This window comes from Eumetopias jubatus, unplaced genomic scaffold (genome assembly GCF_037043125.1).
Source record: "Eumetopias jubatus isolate StellerSeaLion01/CBP00866 unplaced genomic scaffold, mEumJub1_p1.0 scaffold_4, whole genome shotgun sequence".
NCBI classification, from domain to species: Eukaryota; Metazoa; Chordata; class Mammalia; order Carnivora; family Otariidae; genus Eumetopias; species Eumetopias jubatus.
The window spans coordinates 103,155,008-103,167,393 of record NW_028274810.1 but is presented as its reverse complement, the minus strand read 5'-3'; the positions used below and the strand labels follow the sequence as shown (position 1 = coordinate 103,167,393).

The following is a 12,386-nucleotide window of genomic DNA, read 5'->3' as shown; positions in this document are numbered from 1 at the left end:
ACACTCTCGCCATCACAGAGGGCTGGGGGTGGGGGATGGCCAGCCCCTTGGTTCACTGATAACCCCACTCAGAGGTGGACACAGAGGTTCCATCTGTGACGCACCAGCCAGGTACTCACGTCACTGCAGCTGTGGGGCTGGGGGGGCGAGGGGGGCTGGAGATGCTGCAGCTGTGGTAGCCACAGGGTACCCTCAGCTCAGTGCAGCCTCAGGGTGCTGCCTGGAGTCCCCCAGGATTGCATGGCCACCCCCAAGGGAGCTGCTCCCTCACCCAGCATCTCCCCATTCGCACCAGTGAGTAGGGAATCCTGGAGGTAAGCCATTAAGACCTGCAGATTTCCTACCCAGTGTGAAGGGCAGGGCTTGGGTTTCACGAGGGAAATGCTCCCCTAGTCTAGTCCTGCTGCAGGAAGCTGCGCCCTCACCCCCTGCAGGATGGCCAGCACCAGGGACAGATCTCCCTCGCTCCCCATTCATAATCTTTTAAGAACTTCTCTCTGAAGGACCAGACCAGCTGGTCCTGTCACCAGAAAGGGCGAGAAATGCTCCCTGCCCAGCCCCGTGATCTCATGCTGTGTGTGACCCTTATCTCCCCTTGAGCCATGGAGGAGGGGCTGCCCCTTGGGGACTCAGGCCTTGGGCTGCCTAGTGGGGAGATGCCTGTGGCCTTGATCGTGGCCTGGCTCCCCCAAGGGAGGCACTGGGGCAGCCCTGCCTATTCCTCTGGGAGTGGCTGCAGCAAGAGCTGTAGAGACAGGAACTTGGCCAGGGCCAGGGCCCAGAGGGAAGAAAGCAAAAGTGCCCCTGGGTACACTTCCACCCCGGGGAGGGTAGGAACTGGTCCAGCCCCCTTGCCCCCCTCCAGAAGTATGGGGCATGCTCTCTGAGTCTGTCTGAAATGTGCTGTAGCTGGATGTTCACTTCCCCTGAAGATAAGCCCGAGGGTCTAGGTGGCACTGTGTGGCTCTCCAGTCCTTCTGGCCCCCAACACCCCTGTGGGGATCCGGGACTCTTGGTATTCACCTGCCCTGTTGGCATCTGCTTTTTAGAGCAGCAAGAGACTGCCCAAGGGGTGGCCTGGCTCAGCAGTGCCTTCCGCACGTGGGAAGCTTAGCACTGCCCCCCTGGCCTGAGTGGGGCAGAGCAGCTGACCTGTGTGAGGACAGGCCTTTCCCCGGCATCTCTGCATGCATAAGTGACAGCAGACGGTGGGCCCTTGGCTGGTAGGTGCAGGGGGCCTGTGTGTGTGCGTGTGTGTGTGTGTGTGTGTGTGTGCGCGTGCGCGCGCACGCCAGGGACACACACATCCCTTCAGATGTGCTTCCCATGCCTAGACACCCCGTCCCCCAGGGCTTCTCACCAGGGCTGGCCTGGAACACACTGTCCGCCGGGGTTCTGGTCTCTCCCCAGATTCTCCTGATGCACTTCCTGTAAGATGAGCGACCCTGACACCCTTTCACAAAAGGGGATGTAAAATTAGTTTCAAAGGAAAGCAAGAACTGCATGATGTCCTAGAACGCACATTTGCCCTGGGGTTCTGCTCTGTCATCTAAGACGCCTTTTCCTGGGATTGCTGGGTGAGATTTTGCCGGGATGTCAGGGGCACGCGCTCGTGCTCCGCCCTCTGTCTCTCTGTCTTTGGCAAGATTTCCCACGCTGCAGTCACTGGCCTTCCATCTCTGGATTTGGGTCATGCGTGCACACTACCAGCCCTATTTCTGAGTTTATATTTTTTCTTTTAGTCAGTTTTTTTCTTAAATAAGCTTATTTTGAAATGAAGCTTGCTTGCTGCCCCTGTAATAATGGGAAACCTAGCATTACTTGTCATAATTCAGAGTTAGAAAACAAGCAGGCAGATATTGGATTCAAGAACCATCTCACGTGTGACCAGGGCATGTCCCTGCCATAGAGTTATGTGGGATGAGCCCTTGCTTGTCTTCTGGCAATTCAGGGGTGTGCCTCCTGTCCCCAAGTCATCCCCATCCCCCTGGGTCACAGGCAGGCTATTCATGTTCTCAAGGGCGAGCTGAGAAATCCCGCCTGCCCCTGCTCAGGTGAATATGAGAGATGGGGAAGCCTTGGGGCATGAGCCCCGTATATTCCTCCTTGGATTTAGGCTGGGGGTGGGAGCAGTTATTGGGGAGAGGGTGCCCAGGGGCTGGGCTGGCATTCAAGTGTCGAAGACTTAAACCAGTAAGCTATAGAAATCATGGTGGTTTCTGGAGCAAAATGGCATGAGGTTGCATTCTGTGTGTTGGCTTTGCAGTTGGGCAGGCCTGTCCCAGCTTTTTGCCTCTTAGAGTTCTGTGACTCTAGGCAGGTCCCTTAGAAGGTGCAGTTGGGAGGTGCCTGGGTGGCTCAAGCCATCTCTTTCTCCCTCTGCCCCTCCCCCTGCTCACGTTCTCTCTCTCTCTAAAATAAATAAATAAATCTTAAAAAAAAAAAAAAGATGCAGATGGTAATGGGAGTTAGGAATGGAAAATGCAAACTCCCTCCCCACTGTCTCCCATCCCCAGGGTAACCCTGAAAATACTGTGGGGTGATCCACTTGGGCCTGGGAACTACCCTCTGCATTGGACCCTGAGGCTTTGAAGTTCCTGCCAGATGGGGAAATGTAGCAGGCCCCCAAGGCAACAGCAAGAACAAGGACAGGGCTGCCATGGGCACGAGGGGAGAGACAGGTGTGCCCAAGGTCAGGTGTGCAGGGAAAAGGTGCAGGCAGGTGTGCCTGAGGTCAGGTGTGCAGGGAAAAGGTGCCGGCAGGCCCAAGATCAGGTATGCAGGAGACCTAGAGAAGAGGAAGCTGGAAAAGTAGACAAGGCTGGCTCTGAGTGGTTCAGCATGCCAAGCTGAGCTGCTTGGACCTGGTGCTGAAGGCCCCGGGTAACCACTGAGGGCTTTAGAGAAAGGCGTGATGTGATAGGTCCATGGGTGAGCAGTAGGAATGGGACTCTGGTGGCAGGTAGACAACTAATCCAGGCAGGAACTCCCAAGACCAGCAATGGAAATGGGCAAGAGAGGGAATGTTCCAGGAATAGCCATGTGGACAGAGCCAACAGACAGCTGGGAGGATGAGCCTGCAGCTCAGGGCAGAGAGGTGGGGGAGGCACAGCTAGCTGTGGGGCTCATAGGGGCTGAAGCTCAGAGGGGGGCGAAGAACTGCCCTGGAAGGTCATTCAGGGGAAAGTTTCCATGAACAGAACACTGAAAGCAAGAGTGCCTGGAGGAAGAGGAGCCAGCCTGGGGTAGAGGTGATGCAGGTGATGGAGGCACAGGGGGAGGTGGGGCAGATGATGGATGTGCAGCGGGAGGTGGTGCAGGTGATGGAGGCGCAGGGGGAGGTGGTGCAGGTGATGGAGGCGCAGGTGGAGGTGGGGCAGGTGGTGGAGGCACAGGTGGAGATGACTCCGGTGGAGGTGGGGCAGGTGATGGAGGCGCAGGTGGTGGAGGTGCAGGTGATGGAGGCGCAGGTGGAGGTGGTGCAGGTGGGGGAGGTGCAGGGGGAGGTGGAGGCGCAGGTGGAGGTGGTACAGGTGATGGAGGCACAGGTGGAGGTGGGGCAGGTGGTGGAAGTGCAGGGGGATGTGGGGCAGGTGGTGGAGGCACAGATGGAGGTGGTGCAGGTGGTGGAGGCGGTGCAGGTGATGGAGGCACAGGTGGAGGTGGGCAGGTGATGGAGGCACAGGTGGAGGTGGGGCAGGTGGTGGAGGTACAGGTGGAGGTGGGCAGGTGATGGAGGCACAGGTGGAGGTGGGGCTGGTGGTGGAGGCGCACGGGGAGGTGGTGCAGGTGATGGAGGCACAGGTGGAGGTGGGGCAGGTGATGGAGGCACAGGTGGAGGTGGGGCTGGTGGTGGAGGCGCACGGGGAGGTGGCACAGTGTATGTGTGCACGCATGTGTGTACGTGGGTCTCTATGCCCATGCATGCGTGCCCTTGAAGTGCCTGCTTGTCCACATGCCTCAGGAATCGGGCGTGGCCCTGCTGGGGGCTCTGGACCTGGTGGACACACGAGTCAGGCTGAAGCCGGAGATCCCGATCGGAGCCCATGCAGGCTGTACTGGCTCACCGTGCAGCCCCTTGGAGGAGGCCACAGAGGGTGCAGGAAAGCCCGCCTCTCCCTCAGAGGAGCCGCCACAAGACCACCTGCTTGCTCCGCCTCTCGGAGAGAGTGTTAACTAGAAGGAAAGCACCGCCTGTCCAGAGCCGCATAACACACCCATGCATTCAGCAAAGGCCCTGTCCCGGCATGAGAGGTTCCACAGGGAATGAAGCAGACCCAGTCCCGCCCCTGGGGGCTCAGCATCTAGTTGGGGGGCAGTCACGAGCTCCAAAGGAAACCCATGTGCTGACATGATGGACAGGACACTTTGGAGAGAGCTCTCCAGGACCATGTCTCTAGAGAGGTGACACTGGAGCAGGGACACAAAGGAAGAGCATCCCCGGTGGAAGGACCACACGTACAAAGGCCCTGTGGTAGAAGAGAGGAAACTGCTCCGGCCCGGGCCTGAGGCGGAGCCACAGGAGTGGAACACCATCTGCCTCTTATCTGGATGTCAGTGGGCACCTCGCAGCGGATACAGCCAGCGCCCAGCTCCAGAACTCCCCCAGCTCGGGACCTGGCACCTCTTCTCCAGAAGCCCAGGGTCACCCTGCATACACATAGACTCTCCTGTCAACCCTTGGGTCTCAACCTCCTGACTCCACCAGCCAGTGGCTGCCTCCTCCACCCCGGCCCAGGGTTCCTCGACTCACACCTGGATCGTTCCACGGCCTCCTGACGAGAGCCCTGCCCCTGCCTTAGGCTGCTCCCCCAGTCCTCCTCAGCCTGCGGCCCAGAAACGTTGGAAAGCATAGACGAGCTCACCTCTCAGGAGAAGGCCTTTGGTTGCCCGTCCCTGCTCGTGGCGGCATGGGGCCCTGGTTCAGAGGAGGGACTCCCGGTACTGCTGCTTCCCGGGTGACTGTGGGCAGGCCAGCTTAGACGCCCCGGCCTCAGTTTCCTCAGCTGGTCTAGTCATAAACAGTACCACCCTCACAGGGTTGGGGGCTAGCATTGAGTGAATGAACGCGTGAAGCCCTATCTCACCCCCTCAGTCACCCACAGCTCTCATGGGTCACCACGAAGTGATGCAGCCTGGGGCTGCTACTCAGGTGGCTTCTTCCACCCACGCCACCAGGAGGACACACAGATGTCCCTGGACCCCGTCCATTCAAAGCCCAGCTTCGGGGCCGGACCCTGAAGGCGCAGCCTTCTCCCCAGGACTGGACGGGTCACCGTGGCCAGGAGAGTGAGGAGTGGAGTCTCTGTCCTGCTGTTGTCATAAGACAGAGGCCGAGGGCCAGAGCGAGAGGGCAGGCGGCCTCCCTGCGGAGTCCGCTCTCCAGGTGTGTCGGCTCATCTGCACTAATCATGAGGCAACACAAGCAGGGTTTAAAAATACTATGCTTGTTTCATTTCAGTGCCGGAGCGAGAAAGAGAACGTACAGCCTGTGTGAGCGACTCGAATCAAAAATAAATGAGGCACAAAGAGTAACCAGAAATAGTACAGCGTCGGAGGCAGTAGCCTGCGTCCTTCGGCCAGCTGTCCCCAGCAGGCGGCATCACAGACAGCGGCCAGGAGCACGGCTCTACATGTTTATTCCGGAACAGAGGCATCAGGCCTACGATCCGATGATAGATCAGAATTACTGGCAAAGTAAAAGCAAGACAATGACTCCGGGCACGCAGGGCCTCTGTGCATTCTCCTCTGCCCCTGGCACCCCCACTGAGCAGTGGGCCAGGGCTCGGCCTGCAGGTGGCGTGAGGTCATCTCTGACCTTCCTGACACAGAATGCGCCCCCAGAAGGACAGGCCCCAGCTCCCTGCAAAGCTGAGCTGCAAATGCTGTAGACCTCATGAGGGTCCGTACTTTTGTCTTGATTTCATTACAGTGGATGTCACCTTTTTTTTTTTAAATGTCACAGATCAAGAGTTTTGCAAACCACTCCAGCCCACCCCGTTTTTGTAAACAGAGTTTTATTGGAACACAGCTACTCGCATTCATTCACATACCATCTCTAGTTGCCTTCACACAGCTTTGCGACAGAGACCAACTGGCCCACAAAGTCTAAAATATTGACTCTCTGGCCCTGACCTGCCCATACTTGTGGGCTCCTGCCCTGGGTGCTCTTCATCACATGCTCAAGCACCCTAGGGAAGTATACTGTCCACCTAAAGACAACCATCGGTGATAGGGTTTTGTTTGGTAGTGTGTCTGTGCTGTCGATTTAGGGCTTTAGAGGTGTTGTTTGGAAAGGAAAAAAAAAAATTCTACAATAATTAGGTTAAGTTCTCTTAGGTGAGGAACATTGTTTGGGCAGGGATATTTGCATCACACAACTAGACTCAGACCCCACCGTGAAGAGAGAACACGCAGGGCCAGGAGGGACCTTGCCCTTGGGGGGATCCCTTTCCCTGCGACATTGTCGGGGTCAGGGCTCTGCACACCTTCTCTACAAAGGTCTGGAGAGCCAGTGTTTCAGGCTTTCCGGTAATGTGGTCTCTGTCGAAACTCCCCCGCTCCGCCTTGTAGCATGAAAGCCGTCGTGGACAAAGGCGCTGTGTTGAATTCATGTGTTGAAGTACTGCCCCCCACCCAATATTTGGAGGTGGGGCCTTTGGGAGGTGATTAGTATTCAGTGAGATGGTGGGGCCCCCTGATGGGACTGGTGCCCCTTATAAGATGATGATGAGACCCCAGCAAGCTTGCTGGCTGGGAACCAGGACTTGGGCCCTCACCTGACACTGAATCTCCTGCGCCTTGATCTTGGACTTCCAGCTTCCAGAACAGCGAGAAATAGATGTCTGTTGCCTCTACCCCGCTGCCCGTCTATGGCACCCAGAACAGACCAAGACAACAAATGACCATAGCTCCGTGCCAATAAAACTTTTATTTATGGACACTGAAATTTGAATTTTATATAATTCTTGTTCCCATGAAATAGTCTTCTTTTGTTTTTCTTCCAACCACTTAAAAACATGAAAACCACTCTTAACTCACAGGCCATGCAAACACAGGAGATGGGCTGGTTTGGGCCTACAGACCCTTGCCAAAGCCCGTCCCAGAGCAAGGAGGGAGCCTCCCCCTATCCCTCCCGGCTGACGATGACCTGAGATGCTGCTCTCAGTTCTGTGTGCCTTGTCGTTTCTCGAAGGATCTCAACAAACAGCAACCTGAAGGATGTCACCTCGGAGTTGATGTTCCAGAAGGAGGCCATACCCAGGGTGGCTAATTAAGTGCCCAGGCTCTGAAGTCAGACCCTCAGGCATCAGATCTCTGCCCCTCCACTTACCCGCCGGCTGACTCGGGCCTAGTGTCCTCAGCAGCATGATGGAGTCACCCAGCCCTCTTTAAGGTTCTGTCAGGGTTCCATGTGATGGCCAAGTGAAGCATGTGGTGTGGCGTTGGCCCAGATTGTATTTATGAAGTCAGAAGCCTCATGGGAAAACATCAAAAGACGTGGCAGGTGAGCAAAGCCAGAGGTCTCTGTGTGCCGTGAGACAGAGAGACTGCCTTTCTTTGTCCCCAGGGAGCAGAAGCGGGCCCAGTGGGGAGAGTTACAAGGACACCGACTTCAAATCAACATAAAAAAGATCTTTTCCATCATTTGAGTTGTCCCCGGGGGACTCATCTGCTCAGTTCCCCGTGCGTGGAGATTTTCGAGAACACCGATGTGGGGATCTCGCAGAGGGAACTGGTGTCTCCGTCACCCTGGACCTGGGCTCTCTGCCCCCAACACTGGGAGAGTCTAGGACGAGTGAGATCCGTACTCCTGCTACACCTGGGGAACTCGACCCCCATCCCCCAGGGTCCTGGCCCAAAGGAACGTGAGTTACATCAAAGCAGTACTTGCTCCTTCAATTGTGGAAATATCCAAAACCACTGTGAGGCTCCCACTTAATGGGAGAATATTTTTGGTGGTCCCAGGACTGGTCTGGTTCTCGGTCTTGTTCTCTGGTTGAGTCGTGGGGGACAGGACCTGCTGCAGGTCACCCCACTAGGGCCTTTGCAATGCCACCCCTTACCCCCTCCCCGATCCCGCCTGAGACTCCTCCTGAGCCCGCGGCATTACTCCTTCTACTGGAAATGGAGGCAGAACTTGGTTGGCAGCCTCCTCCTTGGGGAAGAACGTACCAGAAGACTCTATTCCTTTCCATGAAGAAAGCAAACCTTTCCTGGAGGCCCCAACCCCCAGGGCTCTGCCGATGATAGCCTGAGACCCAGCCCACGCTCGCTGGGAGGTGATTCGGGAAATGGGGCTCATGAGTGGTGGTTGGGACAGTCAGCAGCCCCATCGCCATGTTTACTGATCCAGCTTGAATGTGGAGCTCAGACTCCTCGGGGCTGGAGAGGAGCCGTTCCTGGACTCAGTGGGCATGTCTAAGGCCACCCCATATTTCATAGTCACCTGCCCTCCCCGTCTGAGGTACAGGTCGGACAGACACCTGGGGCCGGGGATGAAGCTGAGGCAGGAGGGCAGCGACCCTGCATCTGGAAGCCGGCGAGCTGCAGACGTGCCCGTCATTTGAAACGTTCCACGTTTGCCTGCTGACGGGAGATCTGTGATTTAAGAATTAAGCCCACCTTCTCAGACCCACAGGGTCACGGTGACGGCCCACGAGAGTCAGGCCCATGGGGGCTCGAGGGGGCTCCAGGGCAGCGGGAGGAAAGCCCCAGCCTAGACTCAGACATGCCTGGTTCCCATCCCAGCTCGGCCGCTGACAGCCCAGTGCACTGGGGCAAGATGCCATGTTCTCATCTGTAGAAGCGCTTCTGCTTCTGGGGGTGACGGGGGAAAGGCTGGGGTGCGGCCCCACCCCCTCGTGGTCTCTCTTTTCCATTGTCCCCTTCTCTCTCCTGTTCACCTCTCGTCACTTAGGAGATGCTGAACGCCCCAAACTGTTTACTTCTCCCTTCTCTCTTCTCTTTGCCCCATCACACCCCGTCTGTGTCTTAAACCTGCTGGGGACCCATGGCGGCACCCCCGATCTGATGCCCTTGGGCCAAGCCGGCTGACTCCCTGCTGAGGCTTCCGAGCCCTGTGCCCACCCCTGCGGAAGAAGGAGCCTGCTCCACTCCCCAGAACCGTGGGTAAGGGGGTGGCTGGGGCTGCAGCTCAGCACAGCACATGTGGCCGGCACAGGGGGAGGTACAGTGCTCCGTCCAGGTCCGCCGTTGGCCTCGCTCTCCCCCAGGTGAGGGGCCTCCTGGGGAAGGAAGGGCAGAGCAGGGAGAAGCAATAGGGAGATGGTCCCCTCCCACCTGACCTCCTGGGCCGCCCCACCCACACATCATGCACCGGCACCTGCTGTGTCCTGGCACCCGAGATAGGAGACAGGGGAGGCAGAGCCCTGCAGAGCTCAGCACACAGCTTTGGGGACTGCCAGCCCTGGGTTCGAATTCGAGCCGTGGGCCTGACCGTTGACCCTCCGTGTCATCATCTGTACAGTGAGGAGAGCAGCAGGACCCCTCTGAGAGGTTGGGGACAACCAGATAAGGGGGCACAGGTGAAAGGCCTTGCAGCCCAGTGCTGGTAGAAAGCTGGGGCCAAGAAGCAGGACCTCTGTGACACCACCAGGACTAGCTGCGTATCTGCCCCTCTCCCTCCCTGAGAAAGGGGCCCACTGCTTGCCTATTCTGGAGGGAGGGGGCACGTCCCATGTGCTTCCCCTTCTCACATCCCCTGGCCCCTCCCCCGAGAGGTGGCTGTACCACCAAGAAGGTCGGGGTGTTGGGGACCTCCCTCCGGCACGCCCGGGAGTGGAGGCCACACCCCAGTGCCTCTGGGGGGCCCCCCCCGGGCTTGCCAGGCACCCTCCCACACGCGCTGCCACCCACTTCCTGGTTGGCCCTGTAGTCCCGCGCCTCGCACACCAAAATGGTCTTGTCTCGGGAACAGGTACGGGGGTGTTTCAGGGATCCTGTTCCCTGAGTGGGTTTTGTGCTCGAGGGGGTGGGCACCCCAGCTCTCCGAGCAGGGCTTAGAGCTCCCCTGATAGCCAGGGTTCGTCAGGCCAGCCCCGTCTGCTGGGCCCCACGCCTGCACAACACTGGCTGCCGCTGGGAGGGGAGCCCCCCGGCTGGACCCAGGCAGGGCCCACGTAGCCATCTGTTGCAGCAGCTCGGCCAAGCCGCTACAGGCGTCCTTCCCGCACAGGGACACGGCTGCTAGGGCAGGTGGCGGGGGTGGGGGGCATCCTGGGCTGACACCCAGCAGAGGTGTCTGACCGTGACACAGTTCCGCCGGGGGCTGCCAGTGTCTGCTTTCATCCCTGGGGCAGCAAGACAGGAGCTGCCTGGAGATCAGAAGCACCATGGAGCCACCTCTGTCCTGCCGTGGGGCGGGGGGGGGGGGGGTGGGAGGAGGGGGAGCACCAGCTGTCGAGCAACCCCTGCAGGCTCCTGGAGGGATCCCTGCCCATCTGCTGTCCCCTGAACCCCTGGCCAGGGACTTCCCGCCTCGGAGTGGAAAGTAGTTTCACAGGCAGAAGTGAGGGTCCCTGCCTTAAAAAATAAGTGAACGGGTCCCCCACCCCTCTCTCCTGCAGAGCTGAGTGCAGGGCAAAGGGGAGGGCAGCTGGAGGACCCTGTGAAGCTCTGTCTTGGAGGGACAGCCTGCAGTCACCACTGGGGAGAGGACGGCAGGGGTGGTCAGGTGGGTGCTCAGGCTGGCCAGAGGGAGGCGGCAGGCAGGACTGGAGGGCTAGAGAGTTTTGCTGAGTGAATGACCGAGGGGAGGCCTGTGGTTACAGAGATTCCGGAGCACAGAGCGCTTGGGGGCTTGTTTCCTGCTTCTTGCCCTGATGAGCTGCAGTCCGAGGCCCCCTCCGCCCAGGCGCCAGGTGGGGGCCCTGTCCACTTGTGGTTGACAGCATCAGGATGGAGCCGGGAAGCCACCATGCCCGTGGTCCCAGCTTCCATTTCCTCCAGGGAGGGAGGACGGCTGTTCCCAAGACTGGGGGCCTTTGGCCACGGGGCGTGGCAGACTCCCATCCAGCACTGTGCACACCCTGGACGTAGCCGGGAGCCACAGCAAGGCTTCTGCTTCATTGGGGAGCCCCTCAGCCTGCAGGTACATGAGAGGTGGGTGTGGATCTGGGTGGGCTGCATTCAGGGAGAGGCATTTCAGTGTTGCTTTGGGAAAGTTGGAATTTGGGGCCCATGATGTTTTGTTTTGTTTTTTAATTGTGGCACTGATTAGATACAAATGGGGCCTCTGCCTGCAAGAGTGTAGGCCTGAGCCGAGCCCCATGGTGGGTTGACCTGTTTGTACTCAGGGGACAGGCATTGGAATGTTGCTTTGGAAAGACTGAAAAATTCTACTCTGCCGTCTTTTCAAGAAATTCTTACGGGTACTCCGTGGCTTGGTCCCAATGCCTCTGCTGCTGTCCCACCACGTGATGTGCACGCTGTTTCACGTCAGATTGGCAGGTCACCATGCCACTCAGTCCCCCTGGCTCAGGAGCTTGGAGGGCAGATGGCAGTTTCTCAGCGGCAGAGAGCAGGGGGTCCTGGCCACGGCATCCAGCCCATAGGAATTTTTCACTGTTCTCCCTGCCCCCCCAGCTGAATGGGAGCAAGACCTGATGATGCTCCTTGGGAACTGGGTTGTGGATCTCCAGACTGCCCCCCAGGGCCCCGGGCCACCCCTGCAGTGACTGGGCCTCTCTGCTTTACTCCCCAGGGTGACCCCACAGGCAGAGCCGCTACCCCGAGCGTGCTCAGACTCGCAGGCCTTCGGCGGCGGCACGCACTCTTACTCACAGGGGCGGAGTGGGGTTTCGTCTGGCAGCACCCTGCTCGTGGGACAGAGAGGAAGGGTCTGTTACGCAAGCACCCTTCCGGATCTGAGTGGTTTTGAGCGATTGCACCTCTTCCTGTCTCTTGGCGAGTGCTGGCTGCCATGGCTCCTGCAGCTTCAGCCCCATAAAAGGTGGCGGTTTCGTGCCTTGTAATAGTCATAGTGGTACTTCAGGGCTTTGGCGAGGAGTTCCAGCGTTCGAGAAGCAATGTGCAAAGTGACATGTGTTCAAGAGCAGAAGCTCGCGTCCGAGGCTTCCGGGGAGACCACCTGCTGTCCCCCACGCCCAGCAGGGCAATCCTCTCCGGTCTTCTTCCGCTCGGGCAGCGTGCACTGAGCACCTGCCGTGTGCCCGCTGCCCTGGGCACTGGGACACAACTGGGGAATGAAAGAGACAAAGCTCCCTGCCCGGTGGAGCGGACATCCCCAGGGTCTCAGAGGAGACGGGGAAGGAGGAAACGTGGGGAATAGTGCATTGCTGGTGTCTCGGTAGTGACCAGTGCCATACCTCCCGGTGCTCACGCCCACCCCCTTATTAGGATTG

At 58.5% G+C, this 12,386-nt stretch overlaps 1 protein-coding gene across 3 annotated transcripts in view; it reads left to right on the top strand.

Annotated features, from left to right (window-relative positions):
- The window catches only part of KCNAB2 (potassium voltage-gated channel subfamily A regulatory beta subunit 2), an 85,020-nt gene that overhangs the window by 12,895 nt on the left and 59,739 nt on the right, over window positions 1-12,386 (top strand). For 2 of the 3 annotated variants that reach the window (XM_028108380.2, XM_028108378.2), the window contains exon 1: window positions 9,840-9,940. The exons of the other annotated variant lie outside the window; for it this stretch is intronic. The gene's annotated coding sequence lies outside the window, so the exon portion shown is untranslated. Of the gene's footprint in view, window positions 1-9,839; window positions 9,941-12,386 lie in introns of those variants that run through there. 3 annotated transcript variants of the gene reach the window in all.